The sequence below is a fragment of the Sapajus apella genome, unplaced genomic scaffold (assembly GCF_009761245.1).
Source record: "Sapajus apella isolate SASKATOON/1434 unplaced genomic scaffold, GSC_monkey_1.0 scaffold52, whole genome shotgun sequence".
NCBI classification, from domain to species: Eukaryota; Metazoa; Chordata; class Mammalia; order Primates; family Cebidae; genus Sapajus; species Sapajus apella.
This window is the reverse complement of record NW_022436992.1, coordinates 10698099-10719884: the sequence shown is the minus strand read 5'-3', so window position 1 is coordinate 10719884 and position 21786 is coordinate 10698099. Positions and strand designations below refer to the sequence as shown.

Genomic DNA, 21786 nt, shown 5'->3' with positions numbered 1-21786 from the left:
TGCCCAAGCTGGAGTGCAATGGCACGATCTTTGCTCACTGCAACCTCTGCCTCCCAGGTTCAAGCGATTCTCCTGCCTCAGCCTCCCCAGTAGCTGGGATTACAGGCATCTGCCACCATGCCCAGCTAATTTTGTATTTTTAAAAAATATATATTTTATTGTGTTTTAGGTTTTGGGGTACATGTGAAGAACATGCAAGACTGTTGCATAGGTACATACATGGCAATGTGGTTTGCTGTCTTCCTCCCCATCCCCATATCTGACATTTCTCCCCATGTTATCCCTCCCCAACTCCCCATCCCCAATGTCCCTCTCTAGTTCCCCCTTGCTGTCCCTCCCCTAGTTCCCCGTCACAGACCCCAGTGTGGGATGCTCCCCTCCCTGTGCCCATGTGTTCTCATTATTCAACACCAGCCTATGAGTAAGAACATGCAGTGTTTGATTTTCTGTTCTTGTGTCAGTTTGCTGAGAATGATGGTTTCCAGGTTCATCCATGTCCCTACAAAGGGCATGAACTCATCATTTTTTATGGCTGCATAGTATTCCATGGTGTATATGTGCCACGTTTTCCCTGTCCAGTCTATCACTGATGGTCATTTGGGTTGATTCTAATTTTGTATTTTTAATAGAGACGGGTTTTCACCACGTTGGTCGGGCTGGTCTTGAACTCCTGACCTCAGGTGATCCGCCCTTCTCAGCCTCCCAAAGTACTGGGATTATAGGTGTAAGCCACCACACCCAGTCCTCACCTTTAGTCTTTTGTAGCATTTTAATCTTTAGGAGTCTCTCTCTTTCCCTATTTTTACCCTGACCACCCACCCTGTATTATTCATGGAGGAAACCAAGTTATTGTTCCTGTAGTGTTTTGTTGTTTTTTTTTTTTTTTACAGTCTGGATTTTGCTAATCATATCCTCATGGTGTCAATCTAACATGCTCTTCTGAATTGCACTTCTGGTAAACTAATAATTAGATCTAGAGGCTTGATCAAATTCAGGTTCAATGTTATTTTACTTTATTTAGGGCAGAGGGAATTCCATGGTTTGAATATGTCCTGCAAAGTTCATAATACATAAATGTATTAATGCCCTTATTGTGGGAGTGTGTTCCTGATAAAAGTATGAGTTCGCCCCCCAGCCCCAATCCTGCTGTCTTGTGCACACACAAGTGTACTCTCTTGCCTTTTTGCTATAGGATGACACAGCAAGAAAGCCCTCACCAGATGCTGAGCAGATGCCGGCACCATGCCCTTGGACTTCCCAGCCTCCTGAACTGTGAGCCAAGTAAATATCTTTCCTTTATAAATTACCCAGTTTGTGGTGTGCTGTTACAGCAACACAAAACGAACTAAGGGAACAAGACTATTTTTTTCTTCATTTATTAGCTGAAATATTTCTGTAAAGAAAAACTTTCCTCAACTAGTGGCCCAGTGGTAAAGAGCACACAGCACAGGCAGGATAAATGTGGGATCCTTTCTCTTTATTAACACATTGAAAATAATGGCTTAGCTCCCTGTTGTCCTCCAAAGGAGACCAGTGTTGTTTATTTGGTATGCTTTTTGGTGTCATTGTGAACTTGAGGATTTTAATAAATATGATACATTATTGATGTTCTAATTATTTCATCTTTTCCATCTTATTTAGGTTGGCTGCTGAGTCCTTCTGATCTAGCAGCCCTAGTACCTCAGTCTGTAACAGTAGACTTGGGTCTCTAATGGTCTTCAATAGTTTTCATGCTTTCTTGTATAACAATACAATCTAGGCTCACCTCATACATCAAATTAGCTCCTTCTCCCAGGAGCCTGGTTTTACCTGGGAAATGGTATTTGCAGAATATAATCTGAGCACTGGAGCTGCTCCGTGCTATTGAGATAATCATTGTTTCTAACCTTTTCCAGTGGATAGAACTATAAAATATATATTCTCTCTCTTTTATGCACCATAATAACTTTCAAAATAAGCTTTAATTTTAAAATGAAAACTAAATTTTTACTTCCCACTTTTCTGAAGTTTTAAAAATGTTATTCTTACAGAACAAAGTATCATCTAATTAAAACTATATATATATATGTATATATATATATATAGTTTTAAGTAGAGAAAGTAAGTAGAGACACTATTGGACCCCAGGTTGAATAGCTTATCATTTTCCCATATTAATCTCATCGCTCCCACCTCTTTTTTTCTTATAGAAATAAAGTGTTACTGATACAGCTCAAGTATCTGATCTGTCATTGATTTATCTGCCCTCTCAGAAGTAACTGTTGTCCTAACGGTACTCTTTGTCATACCTCTACACGTTTTTCATTAAATATATTCCACTACATATGTATTATCCACAAACAATTTATAGGCTCAATGAGTGTCTTCTTTAATTTTTAATTTTTAAAAACTCTATTTTAGAAAAAAGTTATAGGAAAAGTACAATAAACTCCCATCTGTCCTTCATCCAGATTCATCATCGTTAACATGTTCACGCATCGGCTTTGCTTACCTCCCTCCCCTATGTATCTATTCACACACACAGACATTTTTATTTTGCAGAACTATTTGAAAGTCAGTTGTCAAACTGTAACACCTTACCCTCATATACCTCAGCCCCAATCTCCTAAACACCAGGGTATTCTCCTGTATAACCAAATGCAATTATCATTCTCTTGGGAGTTACAACATTCATATAAATGGCACTGCATCATAGGTATTTTTTAGCCCCTTATTTTTTCTTTTCTTTTTTTTTTTGAGACAGAGTTTTGCACTGTTACCTGGGCTGGAGTGCAATGGTGCGATCTTGGCTCACTGCAACCTCTACCTCCTGGGTTCATGTGATTCTCCTCCTCAGCCTCCCAAGTAGCTGGGATTGCAGGCAGCCGCCACCACACTTGGCTCATTTTATATTTTTTAATAAAGACGGGGTTTCTCCATGTTGGTCAAGCTGGTCTTGAACTCCTAGGTTCAAGTGATCCTATTGCATTGGCCTCCCAAAGTGCTGGGATTGTAGGTATGAGCAACTGTGCCCAGCCTAGCCACTTACTTTTTCTAAAGAGCGTTAGACTCTTGGAATTTATTCATGTTAACATGTGGAAATCTGAGTTAATTCATTATATTCTACTATAGAACTGTATTTATTTATTTAATACATAGATGGCCACATATGTTGTTTCTAGCTTATGCTACTGTAAACAATGCAACAAGGAGTGTTCTTGTTCATGTCCCTTGTGCTCATGTGTAGTAGATTTGCTAGGTCATATGTGCACCTTTGATTTTACTAGATTTTGCCCAATCATTCCTCAACATAATATGCACATTTGTCATTGATTAACATACATTTTCATCAACACCAGTATTCTAAGACTTTTTTTTGTCATCTCATTGTTGTAGCCTGCATTTCCCTGATCCCACTTCTTTCTTTCAACGGAAAGCATAGAACACATTTAGCCTTTTCTGGGAAAAAAAAAAAAGAAAAAACATTATTTTTTTGAGATGGGGTTTCACTCTGTTGCCCAAGCTGGAGTACAGTGGCACAATCGTGGCTCACTGCAGCCTCTAACTTCTGGGCTCAAGCCATCCTCTCACCTTAGCCTCCCAAGTAGCTGGGCATACAGGTGTGTGCTTATTTTACTTTATTCTGGCTACGTTGACCTGGCTGGTCTGGAACTCCTGGCCTCAAGTGATCCTCCTTGCTTCGGCATCCCAAAGTGTTGGGATTACAGGTGTGAGCCACTGTTCCTGGCTCTGAACATCTTACATCACCATTATGAATGTCCATCACAGGGTATCCTTTTACATTATAATTTCTTATATTTTCCCCTGCCTAGATGGTCACCTGCCACTTAATCTGCAGATGATTGTGCTATACAATAACCAAGCAGTGTTCCTAAATCAAGTCAGGAAAGCCTGGGTAAGTGCCCAAGGATCTCTCCTAGAGGTCAAAATGCAAGAACTTTAGGAAAGAACACTATCACGATTTTTTTTTCCATTGGAATAAAAAGACATGTTAACTAAACATTTCCTAGTTCATCATTTTAATATAGATGTTTGGAACCATTAGAAGTTAGATAAGGTACTTTAGGAGGCCAAGGCAGGCAAATCCTTGAGCCCAGGAGTTTGAGACCAACCTGGTCAATATGGTAAAACCCCAGCTTTTCAAAAAATACAAAAATTAGCTGGCCATGGTGGCATATGCCTGTAGTCCCAGTTACTCAGGAGGCTGAGGTAGAAGGACTGCCTGAGCCCAGGAGGCAGAAGTTGCAGTGAGCCAAGATTGTGCCACTGTACTCCAGCTTGGGTGACAGAGCAAGATCTTGTCTCCAAAAAAAAAAAAGTTAGAAAAGTATGGGATGCGTTTTAGAACATTTTTAATCAAAACAGCTAGAGTTAATTATAATGCTTTGAAAGGGAGCATTTACTGTCTGGAAAACCAATTCCCTAAGAGACATAAGACACATACAGGGCCAGGCTCGGTGGCTCACACCTGTAATCCCAGCACTTTGGGAGGCCGAGATGGGCAGATTACCTAAGGTCAGGGGTTTGAGACCAGCTTGGCCAAAATGGTGAAACCCCATCTCTACCAAAATATAAAAATTAGCCGGGCATGGCGGTGCATGCCTATAATTCCAGCTACTTGGGAGACTGAGGCAGGAGAACTGCTTGAGCACAGGAGGCGGAGGTTGGAGTGAGCCGAGATCATGCCTCTGCACTCCAGCCTGGCCGACAGAGTGAGACTCTGCCTCAAAAAAAAAAAGACATATATAGGAAAATGTCACCCCATAAATACATAGTAAACACCTCTCAGGTTTTCTAGGCATAGGAGAAGAGGACGTGATTTTTGATCCCAAAGAATTCCATGGTCTAGTGAAGGAGACAAACAAGAAAAAGAATTATTTTGATACAAACCGATTAGAGCTAATTTAATTCTAGTACAAGTTGACCATCCCTAACCCCAAAATCCAAAATCCGAAATGCTCTACAATCTGAAGCTTCTTGAGTGCCAACATGACACTCAAACAAGATGCTGACTGCGGCATTTCAGATTTTCCAGTTATGGATGTTCAGCTGGTCACTATAATGCAGACATTCGCAAATCCAGTAAGAGTTCCAAAACTGTGAAACACTTCTGGTCCCAAGCAATTTGGATAAGGGATACTCAGCCTGTACATTGTATTAGGGGAAGGAGTACAGAAAGGAATCATGGGCAAGGAACACGCTACTCAGTGGCAGGTAGGATGTCAGGAAACTAAAAAAAAAAAAGTGCCTCAAGAGCATCTTGGTATCATTGGTGAGGACACTGAGGCAGACTGGTCAGCAGTGGAACGTCTGAGTCTGTACGGCTTAAGAGCACGGTGCCCATGGGAACAAGCTGGGACATAGGCTGTAATACTCTGATACCCCGACATGAGTAGTGAGTGACAGCAAACGTGAGCAGAATGTGTCTTCCTCCTTTGAACTCATTCACTTTCAACAAAGGCCCTGGAAATTAAGTGTGTAGAACACCTTGATTTCTTTCTTCTGTGAGCAAATAGTTGTTTCTCAGAGTGCTTCAGCTGCACGTCAGTATAACTTGCCAAGTTTGCTTCAATCTTACCTACCTTGTGTTTATAATTATCAAAGTTAGGAAGTTCACAGGCTTAGGTGGCCCCTTATGAACATTTGTTGTGAGTGCATACACTTGCTTCAAGCTGACACTGTCAGTTTGCCAATGTGGTGAGGGCAGGAGGTGTCTTAAACAATGCGTCATATTCAACACACACGTGGGGTTCCCCTTCTGAATTGAAGATGGCTTGCCTCCGAGGACTTCTGGTAAATCACCAGGCTCTAGGGACAATGAATGGGGTCATTAAGAAAAAGGCAACTCTTCCCTGCTCAGACACAGAGGGAGAAAGGCTTGCATCCAGGTAGTACTAGAACCCATGCTTGCACTCTTGGAGACCCTCCTGCAAGGCTCAGCTCAAACATTTGCCCAAAGCCTCTGCCTCCTTCTCCAAGCTTGAGCAGCCCCGTTCTCAGGTATTTCAGGTGACATTTTATTCCACTTTGTTGGCACTCATCGCAGCTATTATAAAGATTCATGTTCCTGTTTGCTGTCCTATATTGTAAGCTTTGGAGGGCCAGGACCCTATCATGCTCTCCTTGGTAACCACAGAAGGTGTCCAGTAATTGCTAACTGGAGAGAGGGATGCATGCACACCAGGCATTCTTCCAGGGCCAGGAGGAAGGGGCTAACGTTGGTCTGATTAATTTCCCAACATATGCATTCTAGAAGCAAAAGGAAGCATGCAAATGTTTGTGGGCTGGCATGTTTGTTTCTATCTTAATTTACTTTCTGAGGCAAAATAAAAAGGGTAAGATGAACTGAGTTAACATCACCAACTGCTCACTGGAAGTTGTTTGGAATCCATCGTTTCCGAAAACTCCAAGCACAGCAGGGCACAGGGTTCCCAGATGGCAAGTGGGCTGTCGGGTCTTCATGGGCAGCGGAAACGGGCAAATTGCATTTTGCACAGTCACATACCTTCTCAACAGAGCCCAACTATTATTTCCTCCCCAGTCAAGTAATTCAGGGTAGGGGAGGGGGAAGAAAAAAAGCTGCCCAGAGCCAGGGGGAAGGAAAGGCTGGGCAGGCAGAGCCCAAACTTGCTCATACTTTGTTAGCGCCCTTTCTTCCCTTTTGAATGAAATCTGCATTCCCTTTCTCGGAGAAGGGCAGCCGGGCTCTCCACCTAACACAGTCCTGAATGCAGTGGACTTGGGGCCCCAAAGCCAAGCTCCTCAAGGAAGCTGAACCCAGGCCAGCATCAGCACAAGAGGAGAAAGGGAGATTGTCGCCCCACCCAGCACCAACATTTCATTCTCTTCAGAGGCCTCAAAACCCTAATTTGACCACAAAAACCTGGCCTCTGGTGTTTCTGTTATGAGTATCGGATTCCTTCGGCTGAACTTGGCTGTTCATTGCCTGAACAAATTACATTAACAATACAGAGAAATGTATACAGGGCCTTAAAAACACTGCTGGGCAGGGACCAAAACAAAGACAGCCGTGTCCTAGCAACAAACCTCACCCTCCCCCCCTCCAGCAGCCTTGGGCCCTGCCAGGGATTGTAAGCCATTGAGCTGCTCTCTTCTCTGCAAACAATTAGGGACAGAGAAGTCACAATTACAGATGGGATTTACAGCCAAAGGAGCAATCTATAAATCACAGTGCTCCCACCCCCGGCCATTCCCAGCCAGATAATCAGAGCCAGATGTTGAGCACAGCTGCTTCAATGTGGGTACACTGTTGGCCAACTCCACCACGCTCCCGCTCTGAGAACCAGCAAAGACTCTAACCAAGCCATCCTGCCAAGCCAGTGGGGGCCTCTGCACCCTGGAGCCTACCCAACTGTAGGAAAAGTTGGGTCGTGTGGGAACGGTTTGTTGAAGTCATTGTAGAGGTGCTTCGCTGGCGAGTGTATGTGGCTCCCTGGAGTCCCCTAGAACTCTGCACAATTTCGTGATAATGGAGACAATGACAATCAGCATTTTCAGCATTTATTGATTGCTTGCTATGGACTCACCGCTGGGCGGAGCATGTTACAGGTACTCCTTTGCTAAAGAACACCCAAGAATTCACCCAATTCACAAAGAAATGGAACCTGAGAGAGGGCAACTGTTTTTAAGAAGGTCCCAGTGTTAAAGTGGCAGAACAACAATTCAAAGCTGGATGGGCTTGACCTGGATGCCCCAGGAATCTCATCTAATTGTGAAGGGATGGAGAGATTCTGATTTCAGGGCACAGGGCTGGACGTTTCCAAATTACTCTCTTGATGGTAAAACTGGGAAAAGACTTGCCATTATGTTATTCTCCATAGCTGGCTGGTGTTTTAAATGTATGGACTGAACCAAATTAGGTTTTTAGCACCTACGACCATGGGACAGCAAACTCCAAATATGGTAAAAGCTAGGTTATTCAAATGTTGCTAAGGTGTTTCTGTTCACAGACCACCTTTATGCATATTTTTCTTTATTGTTACTTATTCACTGAGATATAGCATATATATAGTAAAATGTACACATCTTTTTTAAAACTTGGGCAGCCCCCGCTACCAGAGTAGGTTCAGAGAGATTCCCCACATCTCAAACGTACAGCTCAATTAATACATCTGTATAAGCTTGTGTCACCACCAACAGATCAAGATACAGAACATTCCAGAACCATTCTAGAAGGTTCTTGCATATCCTGTCCCAGCCAACATTCCTCTGCCCCCAAGGTGACTCCTACTCTAACCTTTATCACCATAGACAGTTTTGTTTTTGAACCTTATTGTGTCTTGTTTTGAATACACATGTCTTTTGTACAGTTTTGGTTATTCTCAGGGTCAAATCAAGGCTTCCAATTCAAAACTACCCACAACGAAAACTCGAGATAACACAACTAGTCCTGTCAGCCGACACTGCTTTGAGAGACAATTCTGCAACAACTCTAACTCCTCCTCAGGGAATACTGCTCCTGGTGACTAAGGCTGCCCCTGCCCTCAAGGGGCAGAGAGACCCACGGCCATTTGTCTTCCAGCATCACCCGGTAATCGAATCTGGTAGTAACAAGCTGTGTTTACCCCTCTTGCCACCCGTCATCCTTGACACAATGACAGCCACCCTCTTTCACTCCTCAGGAAGTGCAGCAGGGCATGGAGGATGTGGCCATGGCTCTTCACAGGAGGGGGAGGATGACACGGGCTGGATGGCCTGGACTCCCTGACACGGCTCAGGCTGCTGAGCACAGCACTCCCCACTCATCCCTCACACCTCTCACCACCCCGGAGGTCCTCGGTGGCTAAGTCAGGGGTGTTACAGGGTGAGAATGGCAGCAGGAGCATCCCACTGGGTGGGAAGAAGCCTGCCATCCATGCACAGTGGGACACCCTCAGGATTCAATCTTTAATTCAGTAATTTGGACAGAAAGCTATGCAAGATATGGGGGCAGTGGGTTGGAGCTGTGAGACATTTCAGCCGAGATGATGCAAAAAGGCTAGCACACCAGAAAGAGATTCTAAGAAAAGAAAACACACTCCTGGGTGCTGGGAGGAGGGGCATGGGCAGAATTTTCTTTTCTTGGCTGTCTCTCCACTGTCTTGACCTTCCCCTAAAGTGCAGTACTGCCCACCTTAGCTCCTTGGCACTGCCCCAATTTCACTTCCCAGGGTGGTTATTTTTAGATGCCCCAAGCACCTGTTTGTTTCCATGACTGTTGAAAACTCTAAATGTGTTGGCATATTATGACATGGGACACTTCCAAGGGATCTAGTGCTATCAGCCAGAAATGGCAAATCCTTAGGAATTTTCACTCTCATTCAAGTATTTATGGCTGATACATAAATATAGTGACCTTAACTTCCAAATAAAACACCGGGACATGGGATTCCTCAAAGGCTATTTTTGGGTATTGCTTCTAAGTGTAAGACAATCAGAGAGGTGTCACGGGGATGTGGAAACTGTCGAATTATAGGATTTGTGGGAATATGTCTCATTAACTCTAAGGACCACCAGAAAATTCAGAACTTAAAATCAGCGTAGACACAGGCTACTCTCAAGTTCTGCAGTTTTTTTTTGTTTTTTTTTGAGATGGAGTTTCGCTCTTGTTACCCAGGCTGGAGTGCAATGGCACGATCTCGGCTCACCGCAACCTCCACCTCCTGGGTTCAGGCAATTCTCCTGCCTCAGCCTTCTGAGTAGCTGGGATTACAGGCACGCGCCACCATGCCTGGCTAATTTTTGTATTTTTAGTAGAGACGGGGTTTCACCATGTTGACCAGGATGGTCTCGATCTCTTGACCTAGTGATCCACCCGCCTCGGCCTCCCAAAGTGCTGGGATTACAGGCTTGAGCCACCGCGCCCGGCCCAAGTCCTGCAGTTTAATACAATCCCTTGTCATGGCTGCTCCCATCCAAAAAGGAGCTGGGGTCCATTCATGCACCCGGCCCCCAAACCTTTCCCTGCCCCCAGCCACAGGGAAATTGGAGGATTCTCCTTCCCCTCTTCGTGCTCCCCTTCAAGGCATCTTTGGGGCCTCCCTTGGGTCAGCAGTCCAGTCTTGCACAACGCTTCTCACCCCACCCCACACCTCACCCCCAAACAGATTCTCTAGATTCTCTTCTGCTGAGGGACAAGGTTTTGTCACATTCGAGTCCCAGGGGACATCTTGCGGCCAGTCTACTTCCTAATCCTGTAATGACACAGAAGAGTCCTCTGACACTCCCCATCTCTGTTAGGACCTCACAGTGACCCTGCCCACAGCCTGTTCAGCGAGTTCATCTTGCTGTCCTGAAGAAGGCTGTGCAGCCCAACCTGGGGGCAGTGATATCCTTTTTCAGGGGTCCAAGACACTGACGTGCACCAAGGCCCAAAGCTATGTGCAACTCACACATAAACAAAAGAAAACCCCTCAACAGCCATGAAAGGACTCTGCTGACAGCCACTTGACACCGTACGCACTTTCCACCTCTGTGCTTTTACTCTTGCTGTCCCCCTGCCTGGCATGCGCTGTTCCTTTTCACAGTTCAGGCCCAATTCAAAAGACAGCTCCTCTAAAAAAATCCATCAATCCCTAGGCTGCAATGGGCTTTCCTTCTTCCAACCCACAGGGCAAACACACGAATGCTTCCCAGGGCTGGGCAGAGAGGAGTCAAGATAATAAGAGCAGCCACAATAATAATTATCAGGTACTTCTGGCCTTTTACACAGACCCAAGCTCAGCAAATCCCCACAACAAGATCAAGACGTAGGTGCTGTCACCGCCCAGACATACAGAGGTCAGGTAACCTGCTTGAGGTCATGCCAGCTGGTAAGTGGTGGGTCCAGGGTTTTAACCCAGCCCCACTCTTAGCCCAGACGTACCATAGCTCTACAGGAGGGGTGGCCACAGCCCATCTGGGGATTGCTGACTGCTACTGTGCAGGAATTTGAGCCCATTCTTGCTATACTTCCTGATTTTTCAAGGCAATGGAAGTCTGGAATTTTTTTTTTTTTTGAGATGGAGTCTCACTCTTGTCACCCAGGCTGGAGTGGAGTGGCACGATCTTGGCGCACTGCAACCTCTGCCTCCTGGGTTCAAGTGATTCTCCTGCCTCAGTCTCCTGAGTAGCTGGGATTACAGATACATGCCACCACACCTGGCTGATTTTTGTATTTTTACTAGAGACAAGGTTTCATCATGTTTGCCAGGCTGGTCTCAAACTCCTGACCTCAGGTGATCCATCCACCTTGGACTCCCAAAGTGTTGGGATTACAGGCGTGAGTCACCATGCTGGCCGAAAGTCTGGATTTTTACGTGACATTTTTTAACTTTGCAAAATCACTGTTCCAGCCAAGGGATTTGGGCCTGTGGGCACAGGTCATGCCTGCTCTAATGACTGGACTAGGCACTGCCATGTGGGGTGTCCCCTGCTGTGGCCTGGAATTATGATTTCTATGTCTGTGGTTGCAGAAACTCTTCTTGCCTAAATTATAAGCTAGGTGAGGGCAGGGAGCAGATCCTAAAATGCATCAATGTTTTGTGAAATCCCACATAGCTGCTGTCCATCCTGGGAGGCACAGGGAGAGACTTACCTTCATGGAGAGCCCGCTCCAAGTCAGCACTGGATGAGACCCTTCCCATGTGCTGTCTCATTTAATCCTCACAGTGACCTGCTGAGGTTGGTAATACAGACCCAGGTCTTTCTGTTTAAGCCAGTGAAGATCTGAAGATCAGAGAGTTTAAGTCTCTGACTTAAAGTCACAGACGTCATGGGCAGTGCTGTTCGCACACCTTTCAGCTCAGAGAGCTGATGGAAATATTGTTGATAGTCTCCATCTTGGTGGTTGCAGACAATTCTTAAATTAATTACTAAGGAGGAGTTTATGTTTGATAGGATCTCACTGGACACACACCTATCTCTTAGTAAATAAGAAAGCCCTTGGATCCCTGGATACCTACATTCTCAGAGCTCTCAGGCCACTGTTTGCCTTGAAGACAGAAAACTGCCCTAGAGAGGAAAGCTATTCAACAATGTGGACTGAATCCCTACTGTGTGGCCTATTTTATGAGTGCAGAAGTCAAGATGCCTCTGGGAGACAGACACATCTTGCTGTGTGACAAAGGCAGTGCAGTGTGGGTGCTGTCTCGTGTGGGTTCCTGGGCTCTGCCACCTGTTAGCTATGTGACCCTTGGGCAGGTTGCCTCGGTTCTCTACACTTCATTTTCCCTCCCTGTACGTGGAAGTGGTGAGATGATGCCAACAGCAGTCACCACCTCACGGGGCTGTTGTGAGGTTAAATGAGCTGATAGATATGTTTAGAACAATGCCTGGCATAGGGCAAGTACAAAACACTCCGGAAGTGACTGCATTATTATTTAGAGCCCTAAGTTGCCATTCCTTTGCCACTCCCCATGGAAGAAAGAGGCCCTAGCAGACAAGGACAAAGGGCTGGGAACAAGCTGGATGAACCCAGCCCTCCCTCCACACTGTCGTCTGAATCTTCCTTCAATGGCCTGGTGAAACCTCTTTCTCCCCTGGACGAGTCCTGGCTATGGTGAGTTTTCACTTGACTCTCTTGGGTTTTACAGGTAGACAATCTGCAAACTGTGATAGTTTTACCCGTTTTTTCCCAACCTTTGTCGTCTTGGCTACTGTGCCAACGCAAAACGCCTGTCCCCCTCTCCTAGCTCTTCACACTTGTCTATCTAACACCAACCCAGGGCACTACTGGAGATGCCTGCCGAGGAAGAAACTACAGGGCTCCAGCCAGGGGCCATATCTGTGCTGGGTCCTCCGCCTCCCCAGCAGGGCAGAAGCTAGAAAGGAGATGGGAATGCCCACATGTGTGGGGAAGGGGCCAGGCAGGAACAGGGCCTCTCAGAGGAGGCAAGGGGAAGGGCACAGCTGGGTTACTGCAGAGCCAGTTAATGGTTACATGGCGGGGAGTGTTCCCCACAGGGCCTCACACAGGACTGGGGCTCAAGGAATACCACTGAATCAACACAGACCTGTGAAGACTATATCCAGCTCTCCTGAGCACAAACTAGGTGGGGCCTTTCTGAATCCTCCCATCTGCCAAGATTCTAAGAATATGGAGAATATAAGGCAATTACCAAGAGATATCCATGTCTCAAATGGAGATCCCTGCAAAAAAACATGAAACCAGTTTCCTGTTTCATTAATATTCTAACTGATTTCCCTGTTTGGAACCACCCAAGATCTGCTAAATTAGACTCCCTGGGAAGGGACTATAGGACACATTTTTAGAGGAAATAAATCACCTCATAATCAGGATATGCAACAGCTGCCTCAGTGGGTTTCTATGCAAAGGTATCGCTCCCCATTGCCTGTGAGCATGTGCGATGTCAGCCCTGGGAGACAGCCCTTCAATTCCAATGCTGCACCTCCTGTGCCATGGAACGGGCCCAGGAGTCTGCATTTCGACAAGCACGTGTGATGATTCTGAAGCAGGGGTCTGTGGGCCACACTCAGAATTACTGCCCTGGCATTTTGCCGGTTTGAAGTCCCAGAGCATCCTCTGTGTAGTTTCCCAACCCTCTTCTCACCCAAGGTGCTCCTTAGAACACTGAGGTTTCAAACAGTGCCTTTTCAGAGCACGAGCAAAGGGCAGACCACAGGAAAAGCAGCAGGGTTCCCAGCAAGTACCGGCACTGCCACTGAAACACCCAGTTTGGAAAGGGCTGCAGAATGATCAGCTAAGCCTTTCCATCTCATACATGTACCCAAACAGGACAAGGGCCGCAGCCTCACATACAACTGTGCTCACAGTTGCAGGCAAAGGAAGGTGAACATGTCACTTAGGCTTCCACATTTTTGTGGTCCCTCCATCGGAGATGGCAATAACTTTCCTCTTTGACCTAGTGCCTAGAGATATACTGCCTTATTTACTCTCTAGCCTAACTTACAAAGGCCAGTTGCTTCTAAGGGCCTTCCTGGCAATTGGAAACAGCTTGCCTGCTACCTGAACTGGGTATGTAACATTCATCTGTCCCACTTAGAGGAAACACTGACAACCAGACCACCCTGTTTTAATGTGGCGCCTTTCAGATTAAGAGAAATATTTGACCCCGTTATTCTATGACTCCTGTAAAATCCTACAACAGATGCAGAGAAAAATGTAAAGAAATCAATGACATACAAATGAGGCTAAACCTGCCAAGTCCAAAATGTTTTGCAAAGTAATCTTGTTCTTATTAACTTCATATTGACTCAAGAGGAGAAGTAAAAAAATTCACATTTTAAATGATCTATTACTTCCTCAAGATAATAAAAAGTAAATTGAAGATATAAAAAATGTGGTCCATAATATCTTTTTCCTGCTTTGGCATTGTCCCTTCCACAAAAAAAAAAGGCTGCTCCCATTCCCATCCTCCCAGAGGCCCTCCTCCACTAAGCCTGGTGTATTTAGCTTTAGATGTGTGACAAAAACTAAAATGCATGATGTGACCAGATAGACACACAGATAGAAATCACTCTGAAAACACAGAACACTGAGAATTTAGCCATGAGTTAGATATGGCTCATCCTTCCACTTCCTTTGGGTCTCTGCTCAGACATCACGTGGTCTCCATGAGGCCCTTCCTGACACACAGGCACAATAACATCCCCACTTCTTCTCTCGACCTGCCTCACTCCGCTTTATTTGCTCTATTTGCTCGTAGTGCCCATCCCCACCTGACATGCTGTGTACATACGTCTCTCTCCCCTGCCAGAAGGTGACTTGAGAGGTGACACCTGATTCACTGCAACCAGCCAGTACTAGAAAGTACCCCATACTCAAGTACAGCTGTTCCTCCACTTACAACAGGGTTACATCCTGATAAACCCATTTTAAGTTGAAAATACACTAAGTCAGGGCCAGGCATGGTGGCTCGTGCCTGTAATCCCAGCACTATGGGAGGCTGAGGTGGGTGGATCACCTGAGGTCTGGAGTTTGAGACCACCCTAGCCAACATGGTGAAATCCTGCCTCTACCAAAAATGCAACAATTAGCCGGGCATTGTGGCAGGCATCTGTCATTCCAGCTACTTGGGAGGCTGAGGCAGGAAAATTGCTTGAACCTGGGAGGCAGAGGTTGCAGTGAGCCAAGATCACGTCACAGCACTCCAGCCTGGGCAACAGAGCAAGACTCTGTCTCAACAACAACAACAACAACAACAACAACAACAAAAAACCTAAGTCAAAAATGCATTTAATAGACCTAACCTACCGAATATCATTAGTTAGCCTAGCCTACCTTACATGTGCTCAGAACACTTACATTCGCCTACAGCTGGGCAAAAACACCTAACACAAAGCCTTTTTAATAACAGTGTTGAATATCTCATGTGATCTGTTGAATACGGCACTTAAGTATGGTTTCTACTGAATGTGTATCACTTTTGCACCACCATAAAATCAAAAAATTGTTCAGTGAAACCATCATAAGTTAGGGACTCTCTCTGGTGAAAGAACGATTCCATCTGTTCATCCATCCACCCACCTACCCCTTCAACTTCCATCTATCTACCCTTTAGGAAAAGCTGATGATGAGTGAGGCATCATGATGAACATTTTATAAATGGATGAAGAGAACAGACACAGTCTTTGCTCTTGGAGGGCTAGCTAGCAGGCAGATGTATGTACAAAAAAAAAAAAATACAAAGCTGGCAGGGCGCAGTGGCTCACGCCTGTAATCCCAGCACTTTGGGAGGCCACGGCGGGCAGATCATCTGAGGTCGGATCAGTCTGACCAACATGGAGAAACCCCATCTCTACTAAAAATTCAAATTAGCCAGGTGTGGTGGTGTACACCTATAATCCCAGATATTCGGGAGGTTGAGGCAGGAGAAACACTTGAACCTGGGAGGTGGAGACTGCAGTGAGCCGAGATCATGGCACTCCAGACTTGGCAACAAGAGCGAAACTCCAACTCAGAAAAAAAAAGAAAAAAGAAAAGAAAATCTATGTTTGGATAAGTGCCCAAAGGTGCTATGAGAAAGAAAAAAGCAGGAACCTATGCACGATTAGGGAATCAGGGCTGTGCAGAGCACACAGGGCGCAGGCAGGTGCGGTGGGCGGAGCTTGGTGGTTGTGACTGAGGGACAAAGTGGCATGAAAGACAAGAAGGGTCAGACCACGCCTGCCAGCAACCACTGCTTTGTGTGCACGGTAGGTCGCAGGCAGCAACTTGGAATTGAATTAATCAGTGACATGCAAGTATCAACTTTATTTACAAGATTTACAGAAGGGATGAACAAACTTAAAATGTCTGCTCCTACACTGATTATAAAAGAGTACTAAAATCAATTATGAAAATGTGGGTTTAAATTCCTATTTGTTCTGCATCAGTGAAGATGCTTCTTAAGTGTCTGGGAAAAATCCTGGTATGAGGAGTAAATGCAGCTGAAACGTTTTGGGCGATAGAATACCATGCAGTTCCTTAACACTATTGTTCTGAACATTTCTGACCCGAGAGTGGTGTCAAGATTCACGTTCAGGAGAATGATTTAATGCATATTGTCCTAAAAACAAATCCTTAAAAGACTGGATTTTTTTTTTCCTAGAGCAAAATATCTCCTAAGAAGTTTATTTCCTGGGATTAATTTTCCCCCAAAATTACAGTACGCACAACACTTTTGATTAAATGAGGCTCTTTTTATTGAACTAGAAACTCTTTGAAGGGAGGCGTTATCTCTGAACTTCCCCCACCAGGACCAGTGCCTGGCCCATAGGAGATCCCTAAAATATGTTGGATGAGATGAAAAGAGCCCCAGTTAATCAAGATTTTGCTGAGTCTGGATTAGCACAAACCCCACTCTCAATATAATGTTGGTCACATGCTAGCTGTGGGATTACAGGTCTTGAGATGGACTTTTTGGAAAATTAAATAAAATCATGACTTACAAAGAGTATCCATCCTGTTTTGTCCCTAAAATGCAAGAACCATGATTGTTCATGTAGCTTTTACACTACCACCTTAACTGCCTTCTATCAGAATCTTAACTTGGCATAAAACCACCAACCACTGACACATTTTGTGGTCAAACAGCCCCACGGAATGACTGCAGAGCCTCTCTGGTCAAGAGCCAACACACAAGATGGTCGCCAACAAGGCAAGGTCAGTGGTGTGTGGGTGGACGAATTGCCACTGACTTCCCACCAAGGTGGACTCAGTCCCAACGGGCAAATTGCAGACTCTGTTCTTGAGCCATGTGTGCTCATTTCCCATCATGGCCACTGGCCCTAGACCCTGCAGGAAGGGTACAGGAGTCCAAAAGGAGGGAGTTAATGGCCCCAGCTAACAGGGACCTTCACTTGGAACTTTCTTTGTCAGTAATAAAGGTATGCTGTGAATTACAGAGTAGACTGCCAATCTGTTCTTGGTGACACAACCCGGAAGAAAGCATCCAAGTAGATGACAGTCCTTATCAATGAATTATCCATCTCCAGGATACAACTAAAGTGGTAACATTCAATTTTTACATCATGTCCACTGTTTTAAAGAAGCACAGAGGTGGAGAAAATCACTTGAGCAACTAGAATAAAGACTAAGGAGGCTAGGTGCAGTGGCTCATGCCTGTAATCCCAGCACTTTGGGAGGCCGAGGAAGGTAGATAACTTGAGGTCAGAAGTCCGAGACCAGCCTGGCCTACATGGTGAAACTCCTTTTTTCCTTTAAAAAAAAAAAAAAAGCAAATGTGTTGGTGCACGCTTGTAATCCCAGCTACTTGGGAGGCTGAGGTGGGAGGATCACTTGAACCTGGGAGGCAGAGGCTCCCAAAGTGGAGCTAGACAGAGAGGGGAAAAGAAAGTCAAGGCCAAGATTGCGCCACTGCACTCCAACCTGGGCAACAGAATGAGACTCTGTCTTGGAATAAAAAAAACCAAAAATCAGAATGTAGGCTGACAAACATTTCTGCCTGCTGCCCCCAAAGTCTTCTATGAACAGGCCAGGAGTGCAGATGCACACAACGATCTCTCTACACGTGAGTCCATCATTTCAAGATGCAAAATGCTCAGACTTTAGTTGCCCATGGCCATAGAGAAGTATGGTATTGCTACTGCCGGAAGACAAAGGCTTTTGATACACAGTTCACCCGCCACCCTCGACTCTAGGCTTGCCCAGCACTGAGAGAGAAAATGTAACAGTAAATTATGCTACAAGAGGGCTTTGTTCTTCTTTTAAAAAAATCTTTACTGTTTTTCAAGTTCCAAAAGCAATATGCATTTATTATTTTAAAACAACATGAAACTAAAATTTTATTATTTTAAAACAACTTGAAACTACAATTTCAATTTAGAAATAAAAAGTCTAACTAGAAAAAATTCTAACTAATCCTCCTAATTATCCTAATCCCATTCCACTTGTAGGTAGTTTTCTCTTTTTTTCTTTTTTATCTCTAAATGTGTTGTTTAAAATATGGAACACTTCACAAATTTGCACATCATTCTTGCACAGGAGCCATGATAATCTTCTCTGCACTGTTCCAATTTTAGTATATGTGCTCTCACAGATAGCTCCAGGAAGCTTTCTGTGTATAGACTAAAGGAACAAAAAACTAAGTAATACCTTCTACAAGTTTTTTCTCTGCTTATAAAAAAAGTTTAAAAATGAGATATAATTTTTGCCTATTGGGTTAATTTAAATTTTTTAAAAGTTGGCAAGGGAATCACTCTCATACCATTCATGGAAGTGTAATTTCACAAAGCCTTTTTTTTTTTTTTTTTTTTTTTTTTTGGGACGGAGTTTCGCTCTTCTTACCCAGGCTGGAGTGCAATGGCGAGATCTCGGCTCACCGCAACCTCTGCCTCCTGGGTTCAGGCAATTCTCCGGCCTCAGCCTCCCGAGTAGCTGGGATTACAGGCACACATCACCATGCCCAGCTAATTTTTTGTATTTTTAGTAGAGACGGGGTTTCACCATGTTGACCAGGATGGTCTCGATCTCTTGACCTCGTGATCCACCCGCCTCGGCCTCCCAAAGTGCTGGGATTACAGGCTTGAGCCAACACGCCCGGCCCTCAAAGCCTTTTTTTGAATAATATTTTGGCAGAATTTATTAAAATTTAAAATGCTAGCTGGGCATGGTGGACATGCCTGCAGTTCCAACTACTTGGGAGGCAGAGGTGGGAGGTTTGCTTGGGCACAGGAGTTCAAGTCCAGCCTGGGCAACAGAGTAAGACCCTGCCTCTAAAAAATAAAATAAAATAAAATAAAATGCACACATACCATCAGACCCAGTAAATCTGCTATGAGGAATCTGTGCTGGAGAAAGATTAGTTTGGACATACAGAGGTGTGTTCAAGTATGTTCTTTTTTTCTTCTTAACATGTCTACCAACACGGGAATGCTTACAAGGTACATCTCTAATATGGAATACAACGTAGTGGCTAATTAGAATGAGGTAAGCCCATATGTACTGATCTGGAAAGGTCTCTGAGATACCCTATTAAGTGGGGGGAAAAGCAAGTTATCAAGTAGGAAAAATAGAATCCTCTTTGTGCTTAAAAATACACAAAATAATACATAGTAGTTGTATATGGATATATTCAAACCAGCCAGGAAGAACACACACCAAATAGCAGTTAGAGTGAAGTGGAGGCAGAAAGGAGAAAAGAAAGTCAAGAAGAATTTCATTTTACTTGTACTGTTTGAATTTTTTACTTCCACTAGCAAGCACCCCTTTATTAAGTGTAAAAGGAATAGTGAAATAAATCTTTCATCCAGTTGATGTATTTGAGTGTGGCATGAGGTCGGAATCTAACTCCTCCTTCCAAACCACCCCTCCCTGTATAGTTTGAGTCTATTTAGGAGATCTCCCTTGTGTTCTTTTGATCTATTATCACATCATTATCACTTGCTGTGGCTTTCATAGGATGCTTCAGCATTGTTTTCAAAACTCTTAAATGTATTTTTTAATTTTTTTTTTTTTGTTGAGTCGGAGTCTCACTCTGTCGCCCAGGCTGGAGTGCAGTGGCATGATCTTGGCTCACTGCAGCCTCTGCTTCCCGGGTTCAAGCAATTCTCCTGTCTCAGCCTCCAGAATAGCTGAGGCTACAGGCATCTGCCACCACACCCGGATAATTTTTGTACTTTTAGTGGAGAAGGGGTTTTACCTTGTTGGTCAGGCTGGTCTTAAACTCCTGACCTCAAGTGATCCACCTACCTCAGCCTCTCAAAGTGCTGAGATTACAGGTGTGAGCTACCATGCCCAACCAATTTTTTTAAACTTCTAACTTTTTAATTTATTTAGAATTTATTTTCTCCCCTTCCTCCCTTTCTTTTCTTTCTTTTCCTTTTTTCCTTTGAGACAGGGTCTTATTCTGTCACCCAGGCTGGAGTGCAGTGGTGTGAACATGGCTCACCGCAGCCTGGACCTCCTGGGCTCAAGTGATCCTCCCACCTCAGCTTCCGAAGTAGCTGCGACTACAGGCACACACCACCATGCCTGGCTAATTTTTTAAAATTTTTTTGTAGAGACAGGGTCTTGCTATGTTGCTCAGGCTGGTCTTGAACTCCTGGTCTCAAAGATCCTTCTACCTTGGCCTCCCAAAGTGCTGGAATTAGAGGTGTGAACCGCCCTGCCTGGCTGGAATTTATTTTCTTCTATGGTATACATTTTCCATATAACTGATTCTGATCCATAATCTGAACTTGCATTTCTACTAATCTTGGTTACCTACCAAAGAATTATGATCTCTAAAAATATCACAGTGAGTTGGCGGCTCACCTGTGACAGAGCCATGCAATATTCTGGTCATGTTCAGTAATCTGGTGTTAAGATACGCATAATACCTAAGGAATAAGTTCTAGCTTCTTAATGTTAGAAATGCTATTAAAATTCACTGAACATAGAAACCATGGAGAATACACTTTCACTTTTCATAAGAGTTAGGAGGTACTTCAGGTTCAAATAAGCCCTTAGAGTCAGTGTTTATCTCTCAGTCGAATCTCATAGTGCCTGTTATCATTCGTGCTTTAGGTGTCATATCTAAGCAACCACTGCCTAGTCGTAGGTCATAAAAAATGTCTTTAATTTCTTCTAAGGGATTTATAATTTCAATTCTTAGAGGTCTTTGATCAATTTTGAGTTAATTTTTACGTACAGTGTTAGGTAGATTTTATCACCCCAAAAAGGTAGGAGTCCAACTTCATTCTGTAAAAGATAACTTGAACATATTAGAATATCAGAGCAGGCCACGGGGCTTGGGAGCGCCAGTCCCTTATTGTAACAGGGATCACAAGGTCAGGAGTTCGTCTCGAGCATGGCCAAGGGACTAGCCTGGTCAATATGGTGAAACCCCATCTCTACTAAAAATACAAAAATTAGCCAGGCGTGGTGGTGGGCGCCTGTAATCTCAGCTACTTGGGAGGCTGAGGCAGGAGAACTGCTTGAACCCCGGAGGTGGAGGTTGCAGTGAGCCAAGATCATGCCTGGGCGAAGAGAGCAAGACTCCAACTCAAAAAACAAAAACCCATATAGATGCTTGGAACTCCTTCCTAGAGATTAGGATTTAATTGGCCTGAGGTGGAGTTTGGGGACTGGTGTTTTTCAAAAGCTCCCCAGTTGACTCCAATGTGCAGCCAGAGTTGAAAACCGGTGCCCTAGAATTTGAGCTTTTAAAAGAGTCCCTGGTGTTGGTTTAGATATCTGTTATTTTATCCTTTCTCATAAACATGAGACAAACTAAATTTTAAATGGCTCATGGTTCCTGGCTGTTAGAACTCAGTAGAGCTGGGATTTTATTTTATTGTCTCTTCCACTTTTTTTTTTTTTTTTTTTTTTTAATATCAGCGGAT

General features: G+C 44.4%; 1 protein-coding gene and 1 non-coding gene across 2 annotated transcripts in view; both read right to left on the bottom strand.

Moving 5' to 3' along the window:
* TCF7L1 (transcription factor 7 like 1) overlaps positions 1-21786 on the bottom strand; it is a 181249-nt gene that overhangs the window by 90914 nt on the left and 68549 nt on the right. The window lies entirely within an intron of this gene.
* Positions 18401-18507, bottom strand: LOC116527042. The gene has a single exon (XR_004258356.1). It is a non-coding gene; the product is annotated as a U6 spliceosomal RNA (small nuclear RNA).